Here is a 14,318-nt window from a genome sequence, read left to right on the forward strand (position 1 = left end):
GCTGTCAATTTGACGACATAATGCACCAGGTTTCCCCTGTTCTCCGTTGATTTTAACATGCATAGAGGTTTGAATTATGATTAGTTTAGGCCTGGTTGATGAACTCCACTCCATTCGTGGAGTTTGCAGAGTTTTTTGGACTCCACACTCTGCGGAGCTTGTAAGGTTCCGAAAGTCTCCACTCCACATAGCGGAGTAGAGTCTTCTCTAGCAGGAGCAAGGAAAACCCAGCACTAGACCACTTCCCAGCTTGATTTTTCAACGTGGGTGGTTGCGGATGGTTGCTACCGCTCACGTTGAGAAACCTTCTGTTCACGTGGAGGAAGCTGCTGCTCAAGTAGAACTTCCACTCGAGTGGCAGAAAGTAGCAATGCCCTTTTGCGCTGCACGTGATGCAGTTTACGCTGATTTTACAGCATGGGACACACAGCCGGCACAAAAAATCAGTGTGAACAACGCAGAGTAATGCACTCAGCTGCTCGCTGAACTCCACATAGCTTGGTGGAGCTTTTTTGTCACCCAGCCCTGGCCTAGTTTAGTTATGTTGGCCTCACCACCATATGGACCAATGAAAACTTGTACCATTAAACAATCTTTTGCTCTATTGTTCTCCTCTCTCTCCTTGCCAACTGCTTGGAAATGTGTGAGGCTGAAGACAAAGTTGAAGAAGAATTCTCTAAAAGATGAGGTGACTGCTGGAAATGTCATTAAGAAACCCTTACCCTTCAGTGCGTTATAAAAGCCTCACAGCCCCTGCTGTGTGGGGGGACCCTGAGCACTGGCAGGTCCCTGGCCTGAGAGCTCCCAACTAGGTCCGGAGCGTGGAGCACCCCACTATATACTTTGCAGGGGGGCCCCCTCAAGTTTCATTACACCACTGTTACCCTTGATTGTACCAAATGTACCACCCCTGCATAAGCTACCAATTCTCAGCAGACCCATCCTGGTAAAGCTAGGAATACTGCGCTATTTCCCCACCCCGAAAATACAGATACCCACTCTATCTGTACACAATTTGCACAAATTATTTGTTACTTTTTTTAAAATAGATCAAGTTTACATTTTTTTGTTTTTTCCTTTTTATGTGCATTCGTTATCAATGTGTTTTCAAACAATGATTGGACATTGTGTGTTACTAACCGTAAAAACAGTTCATAAAACGTACCTTCAATAAGTAAGACTGTTGTCTGGCATTTCTCTTTGCTGTCACGGCTTCCTGAAAAGGGTACTTTTCAATTATTCCCTGTAATTTGATTACCTTTTGATTTGATTGGCATGTCAAAAATTAAAAGGGAATAACTTTGCCTCCTTCTACAATTATGGCAGCGAAATTGAGCAATGTACTGAGTGCAGAGGGGAATGTGAAGCTAAGTTGCACAAAGAGTCTGTGTTTTCTGCTGCATTAAATTCCATCAAACGAGTTTTTCCTCATTCTGTTGTCAAACTAAACTGAGACAACTGACAAAAACATATCAATCTGCATTGAAGGAGTGTCAAGCAGCACAGGTATCAGAACTTTGATTCATATCGCAGATGGTCTAATATAAGGAAGAGGGATTTGGTGACAGGTGTGGCATTAGCATCTGCCATTTGAAAATACCACATAGGGAAAGCTTATCTTGCAAGAAGCAAACCTCTGCAGGACTGGACATCATATTCAAGTACTTATTTGGCCAGTATATCCATGCAGAGGCATGGTTCTGCCCTGATACCAATCTAAACCAGCTTGGAGAATCTTTTGGTTGACAAAGGTGTGCCAAAAAGTTTAATAAGGCTTTGGGTAATTCTTTCCCAAAAAAGTAGGCTTAGGTGGCTTCAAGATCCTAGGGGATCATTATGATGGTGCAAGGACCGCACCGCCGGCCCGGTGATGGCGATCCTTCAGCCATCAACAACCTCCATTAAAAGAGGGTCCAAGGGCAAATTTAACGACCCACACTAGATATGTGCCCCAACTTAAACAGCAACAACAACAATTATATCTAGGGGTCAAAGAAGCAGAAAAACTCACTGTGAGAACAAGACTTCAACATGGGAAGACAATAAGTTTGTGAATTAAAGGTAGAAGCCCAAGTCTACTCCCAAGTGTGACACCAGTGTGTGAGCTAAAGCTCGAGGGCATGGGTGAATTTTCCCATCAGTAGCCACTCTGTACCGCCCTTGTTGACATCATTTGGGTTCTCCTTGCCCAGGAGGTAAAGGGAAAAAGGAAAATAGCCTATTGATGTTATTTAAGGCTATTCAAAAAACCTTTAGTGTAGTGTGATGTCGGTACTGAATTTCGTTATTTTAAATGTAAGTGGCGACTGAAAAAAGCAGTGTGAAATCAAAATGTGAGTGAAAAAACAATTAAAATTGGATAGTACTGAGTAAGTGTGAAACTTTATTATTCTTTCTCAGTCTTCCAAATCTAAAAGACAAAGTGCAAAATCAGATTTAACAAAATATCTGTGAGCAATGATGGTCGACATGTTTCAGAATTATAGTGGTATAGTACCAATGCTTTTTTCAGGACCCGATGTTAACTACTGCTTATATATAGTGAAATTAAAATGTCACCTGCAAAATCCAGGTCAGAATTAATCCACCACAGACTTTTGTCACAACATGTTGAGGGGACGAACACACAGGAGCAAACATAAAACATAAAGACAAAAACATATTAGCATATTTGTAAGCTAATAAACAATGACATCATGAAACGTAAGACATCATAGGCCAGTACATTTTTAATACCTCCAAATAGACACAATCATGGCCACTCACCCATTAGCTGTGGTGATGGCGCTTCACCCCACCTGGCTGCAGCTCAGGTATATAGGAGCACCGCTCTATAATCAAATAAAGAGACATCCAGAGAAACAAGGGTAGATAGAGCTATAGTTCAACATTCTATTCTCTTATTACAAAGATGTTTTCAAATTATGAGCTTACAATCAATCAGTGCTGTCGAAAAAGGTTTTTTAAAAGAGTAGCTTAAACAAAACCCATTGAGTATGTGTACAGTATTACGCCAATGGAGTCAGATAGCGAAAAGTTTTTAATAGCATTCAGCCAGTCAGTGCGAACAATAAAGTTTTAGCCATCACTCTACCCTGGCGTAATGTAGCTAGAATGATCCAGCAGACTGTGTAATGATATGAACGATTAATTGCAGCCTCAGTACATCAAGACACTGTACACGGCAACATTTAGTAATAGGCAATGAGTTTTGTCGCTATCGTCAATACTAAGTTCTCTAGGACTGCAAACGAACAAACAATATGGTTCTAATATTGAGAACCGTCCCTAGTCGAAGGTTACGAAAGGCATGACAACATGTAGCTTGAAATGGAGTTTGAAAACAAACCCGATGATACAGATTTAACTGGTACGCAAAATGCCTTTATGCGCTCGTATCAGAACGTGTGTGACAAGAACGCGGCTAGCGTTTCTTATCTGCGGCATGAGGACAAAACCCAAGGAGTGGATGGTATCGTATCCAGCTTACCTATCCGTCGGTGTCTCCAGACTTGCTTCTGTGCTGTCTGGGGAGGCACCGGACGGATGCGATGCCGCCATTATAAATCTCAATGTGTCCGTACACGTGGTAGCACTCACGTGGTATTCGGCATTCTAGGTAGTGTAGTTCTTACGATCAAGATCGTCAAAGAAGTGGCTATTTGTGATAGTTTGTTACCTTAGATGTATTTGAAAAGCCTCATTATCTTTTATTAGTGATCAGATCAAGTATCTAGTAATTATCATAGCGCTAGCACAAAAAAAAATATATATTTTTTAAAAACTGATCAACTAACAATTCCAGTTGTTGATGTAGAATGCCTATCGGTAAGCCTTTGAACCGTTTGCACCAGCCAAAATAGTATCAAGAATCAAGCTATGTTATTTCTTTTTACACATTAAGAGCCAAATACCAGATTCCAGAAAGATTTTTCGGAACTTCGAGATCAAAGATCGTTCATATAATCTACGGATAAGTAGCTATGGTCACCAGATGGAGTTACAATGGTGACCTGTTTATAAGTAATGTGTACATAGCCTAAATTAGCAGATAAGTTGTTATAGAGTAGGAAAGCTCTTGGTCCTGCTCTAGAGTTGAAACTCAACAGCTCTGATAGTGAGAATTTAAAGCAACACCCAGGGTATTGGTTAATTAAGATCAATTTAATTTTATTTGTATTAACCCCGGCTAGGGTACTATAGACACCAGATAAATTACTACGGTCACCTATTTTTAGTAATCTATACCATTTCGTATACCTAATTCATATTGGCAGACCAGTTGTTATAGGGAAGGAGTACTCATGGCCCGGCTCAAAAGTAGAAACTAAACAGCTGTGATAATGTGAATTCAAAGCGACATCCAAGGTATTGGTTCATTGAGTCCCTCTTTGTCACTATTTAGCTTGTATACCCATTTCTGTTCTTTTTTAAACAGAAATCTGCTGACGACAGGGCAGTGTTCGGGTAACAGAGGCTGCTCTAGTACAGTCCAGACAAAATCATTAGGACTATGGCCAACTTCAAGGAAATGTGATGTCAAACGGGTCGCTTGTTTTCGGCATCGCACAGTACTTTTGTGCTCTAAAATTCTTGTTCTTATCTTCCTAGTTGTCATGCCAATGTACCGTTTGTTACAGGGGCACGTGATCAAGTAAATCAGATTGTCACTATTACAATTCGTAAATCGGCGCTGTTGACAGGGTTTGTTAGTGCCTATATCAACGACCACTGATTTGAATGTTTGTGGGCATACCGAACAAGTGCCACAAGGGTGGTGTCCTTGAACTGGCGGCAAATCCCATAACGTGCCAACTCGTCTAGGTTCCTTCGTTTTAGGTTTGGTATGAACCAATTGGTCCTTTAGATTCTGTCCTCTTTTGAATGCAAACAGGGGCATGGGGATGTTGTCTCCACCTGTGTTCAAAATGGACCAGTGTTTACGGATGATCTTTTGGACCTGGTTTGACCTTGTATTAAAAGTGTTGACAAATGTAATTCTGTTTGACTTCTCTTTGGGTAAAGTCACTTCAAGAAGAGCTTCTCGGTTGTTATTTGATGCTCGCTTTTTTGACTGTCTGATTATTTTCCGTGGATAGTTCTTTTCTTGGAGATGCTCCTCTAGTCTCTTTGAATGTATCAAATAGGCTTCTTTGTTGGAGCAGTTCCTCTGGACCCTGAGGAACTGGCCAAAAGGCAAATTATTCCTCAGGGCCCTCGGATGACAACTATTGTAGCTCAGTAAAACATTCTTTGCCATAGGCTTTCTGTAGAGTTCTGATGCCAAACCCCCTGTGTCCGTTACCGATATTTTCAGGTCCAGGAAGGCTAGATGAGTTTTACTATACTCTACAGTAAATTTCAGGAATGAATTACGAGTGTTCAGCCATTTGTGAAAAGCAAGCAGATATTCCTCACTCCCACGCCATATGACCAAAATGTCATCTATATATCACTTCCAGACTTGGAGCAACAATAGATAAGGATTGGTGGATGTCAAAACTTCGGTTTCCTCGAAGTTGTGTACATACAGATTAGCGAGGCTAGGAGCGAAGACACTACCCATACTGGTCCCAGATGTTTGTAGGTAGGTAGTGTCTTCGTACCTGAAATAGTTGTCTTTCATCGCTATTTCTGCTAGACCCATGATGAACGACACCGGTGTAATGGATTGAAGGTCTCGTTGTTCTAATAGATTACCAACTACTTTGAGTGTTTCTGTTTGGGGTATTGAGGTATATAATGACTCAACGTCAAATGAGACCAAGATGTCTGTGGTACTGTCAAACTGTAGATCAGGAAGCAACCTCAGGACATCCTTGGTGTCCCTGAGGAAAGTAGGCATTTCCCTCACCATTGGATTTAGAAAATGGTCCACAAAAGGGGAAAGGGGCTCAAGGATCGAGCCAATTCCAGAAATGATTGTCCGTCCAAAAGGTCGTCTCTGGGGTTTGTGGACATTTGGGAGGCAAGAAAAATAGGGAATTACAGGGTGAGTGGTTCGGAGGTATTGACCTTCTTCTGATGTTATCCACCCCTCAGATATTGCCTCCTCTACCAAGTGTCCGATGGTGACCTGTAATCGTTCGGTCGGATCTTCCAACAGAGGGCAATATGCTTTGCGATCGTCCAGTTGTTGTAAGCATTCATTCCGGTACACATCAGTGTCAAGTATAACAATCGCACCGCCTTTATCGGCTGGCTTGATCGTTATATTGGTATTGGATGTTAATGCTCGTAAGGCTTCTTTATCCTTTCTGGACATGTTGGTAAAGGGCTTATCTTTAGTCAAAAAGAGATTTTTAACATCATTTTCAACCGCCTCTTCAAATGTTGACACCTTTGCAGGCAAACCAACAACCGGAGGATTAAATGTTGAAGGTTTTTTAAGGCCAGTGTTTTTATCAATTTCCATGTCGCCAGCACCTTTTTTTGTGAAGAAGTAGTGAAGTCTTATTTTTCTAAAGAATTTCGCTAATTCGATCTGTGCTAAAAATGGATCTCCGGTTTGAGTTGCTACGAAACCCAGACCTTTATTCAGCAGGTTCTCTTCATCCTCAGTAAGTAGATGGGAGCTTAAATTGATCACGAGACTGTCGTGTTGCTTGGTCCTGCTTGCTCCTTGGGTATCTGTTTCCCATTCCTCAGGTCCATTGTAAGTTGTTGTTGTTGTTGTACAGGGCCCCAGTGTACCTGGTGTGTTGGTCCTTGTCTCGTCCTGCCTCTCAGTCGTCTCGGGCCAAACCCTAAAAAAGGAGGCATCCCTGGACCTTGTTGCATTTGCGGAGGACAGAAAGGACCCATCTGAGGTGGAAAGGTGGGCCCATACATCCATGGATTTGGCTGCCACCAAGGTTGGAATTGATTTTGATTATGATTTTGAGGATTCCCTCTCCAGTTTCACACTGCTTTTTTCAGTCACCACTTACATTTAAAATAACGAAATTCAGTACCGACATCACACTACACTTAAGGTTTTTGGAATAGCCTTAAATAACATCAATAGGCTATTTTCCTTTTTCCCTTTACCTCCTGGGCAAGGAGAACCCAAATGATGTCAACAAGGGCGGTACAGAGTGGCTACTGATGGGAAAATTCACCCATGCCCTCGAGCTTTAGCTCACACACTGGTGTCACACTTGGGAGTAGACTTGGGCTTCTACCTTTAATTCACAAACTTATTGTCTTCCCATGTTGAAGTCTTGTTCTCACAGTGAGTTTTTCTGCTTCTTTGACCCCTAGATATAATTGTTGTTGATCCTTCAGCCATCACATAGTGATTTACTCACCGCCAAATTAGGATGGTGGTGGATACCAAGGCGGACGCAAAGTCGGTCCGCCGCTTCACCGCCACAGGCAATCACACCGATTGCCTGGCGGATGGTTCGGGGCCCCTGAAATGGTGGTTGTCCCTAGTAGGCACCATCCGCCATATCAAGATGTGAGTTTCATAAAGGCCTTTCCATGGCGGTGATGCTGCCACCGAAAGGCTGGCGGGGATTGTGTTTGGGGGCCCGTTGCGGGCCCTCCATGGTTGGAGGAGGGTGTTGCTGCACTGGGGGAACCCAAGGTACCCCCTTGCATTTCCATGCACCACGTGGCAGGCACCGCGTGGTGCCTGCCACGTGGTGCAGGGAAATGCAGTACATGCTCTTTTAACATTGCGTATGGTACTGCTGCCAGCAGCACCGTCCGCAATATTAAAAGCCCAGGATGGGCCCGCATCCGAATATGTGTGGTGGGACCAGCGCACATCTGGCGGGTGGTCCCAGCACCACAACGATGATGGGCGGACTGATGTGTGCCCGCCGTCGTAAATGATCCCCTTAGTAAATTGGTAGCAGAGTTCCATGAGATGTGCACTATAACACTTCATGGTTTGTAAATCCCAATTGCAAGTCTAATTTCCCAAAGAAGGTCCTAACCAGGTTAAGAGTAATGATTCCTCAAACGTTTCAATATCCACATTGGTACCAAAGTCTGCTTAAGTCCCTTTCTTTCAAATTTATGATTATATATAAGCATAGGAAAATATAACGAAAAAGAGAGAACACATGGAAAGCAGACACATCACACATTGACAGTGATTGCTAATTCCCCTGCATCACAGTTGTAATCTTCTGATTTGGAAGTCATTTTCCTCACAGTGTCTTCAGCAACTTTTGCTTGCCTAATGGAAAAATGTCCTGGTATGAAACACCTTTGTCTCTAACGATATAAGTAATAATGGCCATCCCTTAATATAACATTTTCCATTAGCGTCCATAAACTAGAGACTGTGAAACCTTTCAGATGTCTCTGAGTGGAGCCTATTCCAGATCCTTCAGGGTATGCTATTTATTTGGCTAAAGAGATTTCTGATGCCATCATAAAGACATTCATATCATTGTTCCTGTTCATTAGCTTCCTATTCTACTGGACCCTTCCATTCCAGCACCCAGATTCTTGAAGTTGTTGTTCCTTTTTTGATACCTACAGTTCACCAGCCTCCGCCATCTAGAGAAACGTATGATTCATATGAAACCGATTCTGAGTTCAAAGTATAGTCAAACTGGGCCTCTGTTTATGACACATTTTTAAAATGTGTTAATGTTTCAAGTTCTGCAGGCTCTTATTTTGAGCAATGGACCCAAACATGCCTGTTCTTGCATTTTCTTCAGATTCCCGCATCCATCTGTTAGTTGGGGCTTTATTATGAGTCTGGCAGTCCACCCACTGCCAGACGTATGGGGGCACAGTGGTGGTGGACTTCCAACCTCCCCATTACAACCAGGGTGGTTGGACCGCTAATGCACCACAGCCAACACCAGGGATTAGAGATCCCTGGCAGTGGTGCGGTGGTATTGAGGCCTCAATAAGAGCGGCCAGCCAAGCATATTATGAGTTTCCTCATCACCACACTTTTCACCACCATGCAAAGTGTGGTGGTAAGGAAAAAAAGGGGACCCTACAGGGCCCTCTTGTTTCTCTCGCCAAGTGGATGAACACAGGGGAGCACAACATGTGCCCCCCTGTGTGCATGCCTTTCACGTTCCCATTGCAGTGCCTATTTCATTGGCACCGCCCTGGGAAGCCAAAGAACCAGCCACCAAACAGGAGAAAAACCCTAATCCGGTGGGCGGTTTCTACATGGGTTTGGCTGTGCAGGAGTGGGGCGGTCCCACTCCTGCACCGCCAAACTCATAACAAGACCCTTAACATATGTTGATTATGGATGCATCGGTGATCAAGTTGTTACTAGTTTCTTTGGAAGAATTGTCATTCTGAGCCGTCACTTTATGTACTTATGCACTAATTGCAAGACTCCTAATGATGAGCCATTTGTAGTGATGGGCAACTTGTGCAGTAATCACAAGTACCACAGGGAATTGAAAAGATTGTACCTTCTCCTTTTTGTTCACTTGCAAAGATTTACAAGCCCAGTCTAAACAAAACAGGAGTTGACAATCAGTGAGTGCTGCTTGTTGTTGCCAGCTAGATAATAACTTTAACAGCCTTTCAAGAATTTAAGTCAAACATGACAACTTTCTACCCAAAACTATAGCATCATTTTAAAAACAGAACGAAATTATCTAACAAACCAAACTCTTTTCACGTCCTCAAAAGTCAGCTAAGTGATCACCTTGAGTCCATTGGTGGATGCATGTTACTTCTCTTTTCATTATGGAACATGCATCTGCAATTAGACACAGGCTGTCCTGCTTTCTTTCCAGTAATTAACACATATAAAACACCATAAGGTTCCCCATTTATTTCAGAGAAGGCACTACGCTCTCTCTTTGTCTGCACAAGGTTTTAAAAATTTATTGTAGATTTGTTGCAAGAGTATTACACACTTCCCTCTTATTTATTCATTTATTTGTTTGTATAAAGCGGGGACAAGGCAAACAATGCAGCAGCAAGTCAAATAAATATTGAGTGATGTTCCCAACTGGTCTTATGGTCAAACTTGTTCACCCTGCAACATTTAATTGTAAAGGAAGAAAATTCATCATGGAGTATATTAAAACCAAGAGTTAATATATATAAGATTAGAGAGGTGGTAGCATTGCAGCGTTTTCTGCATCCAGATCTCTCGAAGATGGAGACTAGACTGTGAAACAAAGCTCCATTAAATGTGTGAATTAGGAGCACTCCCTTTTCTCAGTCCGGGAGACGAGCATTGATTGCGTAAGTGACATGGCGGTGTTCAAGCATTACGTTTTTCAGTTTCAGTTTGAAGGATGATATTGTCCTGATCTCCAGAGGGGTGGAATTCCAGAGTCTGAGAGTTTTTCTGGTGGAGGACTGATTGATCATCTTAGATTTCTTCTATTTTTTTTAAACATAGTTTATTGATTTTTCTTAATAAAACAGATTCATCTCATTGCATTAGTGCACATATTAAATTATCATATTTGCCTTGTGGATAACATATATCATCATCTATTCTGCTATTACATTGTACCTCTGTCTCCCGGCATAATTTGCAACTGGTATAGAGATACTGATACTTTATATTACCTATGGAAACAGCATAAATATTGATATAGGTCATGCCAATGCTATCCATTAACGTAACCAAGCACAAAGGCAAATATCTGTGCTGTGGCTGTGAACATTAGCAATGATCTTAAAAATGGATAAGAAAGAAAAAGAAACGTTCCCCCAACTTCCACCACCCCTAATCCTCCGGTCCCATGTACATACACATAGTCAGAAAAACATTATTACTAATGTTGGAGGCTCTTGTATAAGTTATGCATTGACAGGCAGTGCCTTGGCTTGGTTGGCGTGATTCGGGGAATGTTCGTCTTACTGTGTGGACAACTGTGTGGGTCCAAGAGTTTAATGATTAATATATACCAATTTAATGGCTTCTAGCTTAACGTCCCAGTCCATCGCTATTGGATTCTTGCAAAAGCCTCTAAGTTCCTCTCTGCGCAATGCAGCACTCTCTGCACTGCCCCAGCGCAACATCTCACTATGCCAGATAGGTATAGTGGGGGGTTGCTGCGTCTTCCTCCGCATAGTGATGACTCGTATCATTAAAATATGCGCCAAATCTATAAATCGGTATTGTACTTTATGCATGGTCACTTGCTTGTGTGTGCCCAATATGCATTCCTCCACAGTGTTCTGAATTTCACAGTGTGTGACCCCTCCAATTATGTGCCTAATATTGTCTCAGAACCCCCGTACTTTCGGACATGTCCATAACATATGTAGCAGGCCTGCCCCCTCCAATGAACATCTCGGACAGCAATGCTGCGTCTGTGGAAACATCTTATCTAATCTATGAGGATTAAGATAGGCTCGGTGGAGAGCCATGATCTGGATAAATTTGATCTTCACATTTCTAGAGGCTTTTTTAGGGTGTTCAAGAGCGCTCACTGTAAGGAAGTGGGTTTCTGTTGCAGTAACCCCCCCCCCACTTTTTGCCTGATAACTGATGCACTTTTCCTTGGTGTGCCCTGGCTCCCTGCCAATCAGGTTCCCAGGGCCTGTGTTCCTTCCCTAAAAACTGTACCAAAGTCTAAACCCAATTGGCATCTCTGGCCACATGTCAGCCCCTAGTAAATGGTACCCTAGGTTCCCCGGGCATTGTGACCAGAGAAGACCCCTAAGGGCTGCAGCACTTATTGTGCCACCCTTAGGGGCTCTGTACCCTGACACCCACACACTGCCTTTGCAGGCTGAGTGTCCTGGTGCAGAACTAAACAAAGAGTTGACAAGTGCATGAGCCATGTGTCCCTAAAGTACCCAAGGCCATTCCTGGGCACTGTAAGTGCAGTGATGCCATTAAGAGTAAATGGTGCTGGGAGGTTGTCATTACGAACTCCACAGCACCATGATGGCTACACTGAAGACTAAGAAGTTTGATATCAGACTTCTCAGCACAGTAAACCCACACTGATGCCAGTGTGGGATTTAATGCCAAATGCACTACAGAGGGCAACTTAGAGTTGCCCCTGAAACTAACCTACAATCCACGTCTTGTCTGAGAGGCTGCCTAGGCTGCCAAACAGCAGACATGTTGCTGGACCCCTGGATATAGAGCCATCCGCTCTCCTGGGCTTGCAGCAATGCACGTGCTGGGCCAGCTGCTAGGTCTCCTCCCCCAGGATGTGCAGGGGGAGCTTCAATGGCATGCCGCCTTTGTGAGCTTCTCCAGGCCACTTGCTGTAATCAGCAACTCGCCCCCAACAGTTCTGACCCCCACTCTGGCGGGAAGACTGGCAGGAAACCTCAAGGAAGGAAAGGGGGTGTGCCAGCCTCTGCCAACCCCACCCCTCAGGTTAGGGAAGCAAGGTGAAGCACATCTCCGGGCTCTCACCATCTTGAGGATGGGGAACCCTGCCCAATCAGAGATAGGCTCCTGTCCCCCTCCCACATGAGAGGAGCAGGATAGGGGTGTACTCACCCCAGGACAGGGAACCATTGATCCCTGCCCTCACCCTACCTGTAAGGCCCCTAAATTTGGTATTTACGGGCACCCTGAACCTTCCTTTCTCAGATCCTGATTTGAACCAAGCAAGAAGATCAAGAAACCAGAAGACCTGCCGTGCAGCTGCTCACAAGAGGACGACACCAACTTACTTGGTCCCAATCCTCCCGGCCTGTTGATCCTTGAACCTGCTCCTGCGAAACTCGGGCGCCTTCAGTGGTCAGCAACCTCACAAACCCTGGAGGACCTGACTGCCTTGAGACTCTACCAAGACTGGGACTCCCATGTGCAGTGGTTCTGCTAAAAAAGCAGCACCCTTAGTGCCAGCCAGGAACTGCGAATCCAGCACACTCTGCACCAGCCGATCCCGGCCCGTGCCTGAGTGGATAAAGACCCTGAGGACGTCCCCCCAGCGATTGTGACCTGAAATCCAGTGCCCAAGAACCCTCCTCAACGACTCAGACGACACCTGCAGCCTCACAACCAGGGACCCCCTCCAACCGCGACCAGCAGAGGGTAAGATTTCCCAACGTCAATAGACACCCCTGCACCCGGCGCTCCACGGCCCCCTGTACCCAACTCGGGGGTACCAACCTATCCTCCAAGATCCCAACTTACCCCTCGAAGTGTTGGTCCCTCCTGAAGAATCTCCGTCCCCAAGTCTGAAGCCTTTGTTCATCTTCCAAGTTCTCCATTGAATAACGTTGAGCGCCCGAAGGCTCAAAAGCACCCTGCACCCTCACCCAGCCGCCCGAGTGCCCCTGGCAGTACAACCTTGGTCCTAACATACTTCCCCATTTGCCCCGAGCAAGTGACCAGGAGCCAAGCTCCCACAGCCGCGTGTTTTGCTTGCCAGCAGCCACCAACCAAATGTCCCCTGCCACCCGTAGGCTAACATTGGGCCTAACTCTCTCTGCACCCGGCTGCCCCTGTGCAGCTGAGGGTGTACTAACTGTACGTACCTGACCCTGGGAGACCCCTGAGTCTATGCCCAGAACCTTAACTCTGCCAGTCGAGTACTTACCCAAAAGCCAATAACTTTTCTTTTCTTCCATAGGGTAACATTGACTGATTTCACTTGGAAATTCTTCTAAGTGTGGAGTTTTGAAAGTTTACAATATTCATCTAAAATCAGCCGAACAACGAATTCCGAATTACTCACCTGTGATCAGGAGAGAACCCAAGTGCTGCATCTTTTAGCCCAGCACTGCACCTGAAAAGTAATTTTAACCGTACTCACCAGTAACTTGAATTTCCTTCCATAGGAACCCATTGTCTGGTTTTCACCAGAAAAGTTTGTGTCAATTTTTGAAACTTAGAAATATTCTTTAAAAATCGCCTGTATGACTTAAACACATTATTTCAATTGTTTACAGGAGATGCACCAGTGCTGGATCCAGTATCCAACACTGAGTAAGAAAAAGTAATGATAACACTACTTACCCGCTAAGTGAATTTCCTCCCATAGAATACCATTGGTGATTCTATGTGAAAAAGTTTCTGTTAACTTTTAAAATACAATAATATTCCTTACAAATCACTACTGTAACCAAAACACTTGTACTCACTTGTTTACAGAAGATGTCCCAGGACTGAATCTAGGACCCAGTCCTGTGGTTAGAAAAGTGATCCATAAAGTAACTAATTGCATTTAACTAGAAATTCCCATTGAGCTCAATGTTGCATTGTGTTTGAAATTGTGTTGCCTTCTGCAACAACTGTAACTACTGTACTTAAAAAGTCTATTGCCTATTTGAAAAGCATCTAACTAAAGTAACTCATTCTGAGAAAGTATATTTTGATACCTTGTTGGTTCTAAAATAAAACAACTATATATTTGTATACAAACAATTGGCCTAGAGTTCAGTTCTTGAGTGTGTGAGACCATTTG

The 14,318-nt window shown here is 43.8% G+C and overlaps 1 protein-coding gene across 1 annotated transcript in view; it reads left to right on the forward strand.

Moving 5' to 3' along the window:
* LOC144781812 (serine/threonine-protein kinase D3-like) overlaps positions 1–14,318 on the forward strand; it is a 690,012-nt gene that overhangs the window by 637,628 nt on the left and 38,066 nt on the right. The window lies entirely within an intron of this gene.

This window comes from Lissotriton helveticus, chromosome 9, assembly GCF_964261635.1.
Source record: "Lissotriton helveticus chromosome 9, aLisHel1.1, whole genome shotgun sequence".
NCBI classification, from domain to species: Eukaryota; Metazoa; Chordata; class Amphibia; order Caudata; family Salamandridae; genus Lissotriton; species Lissotriton helveticus.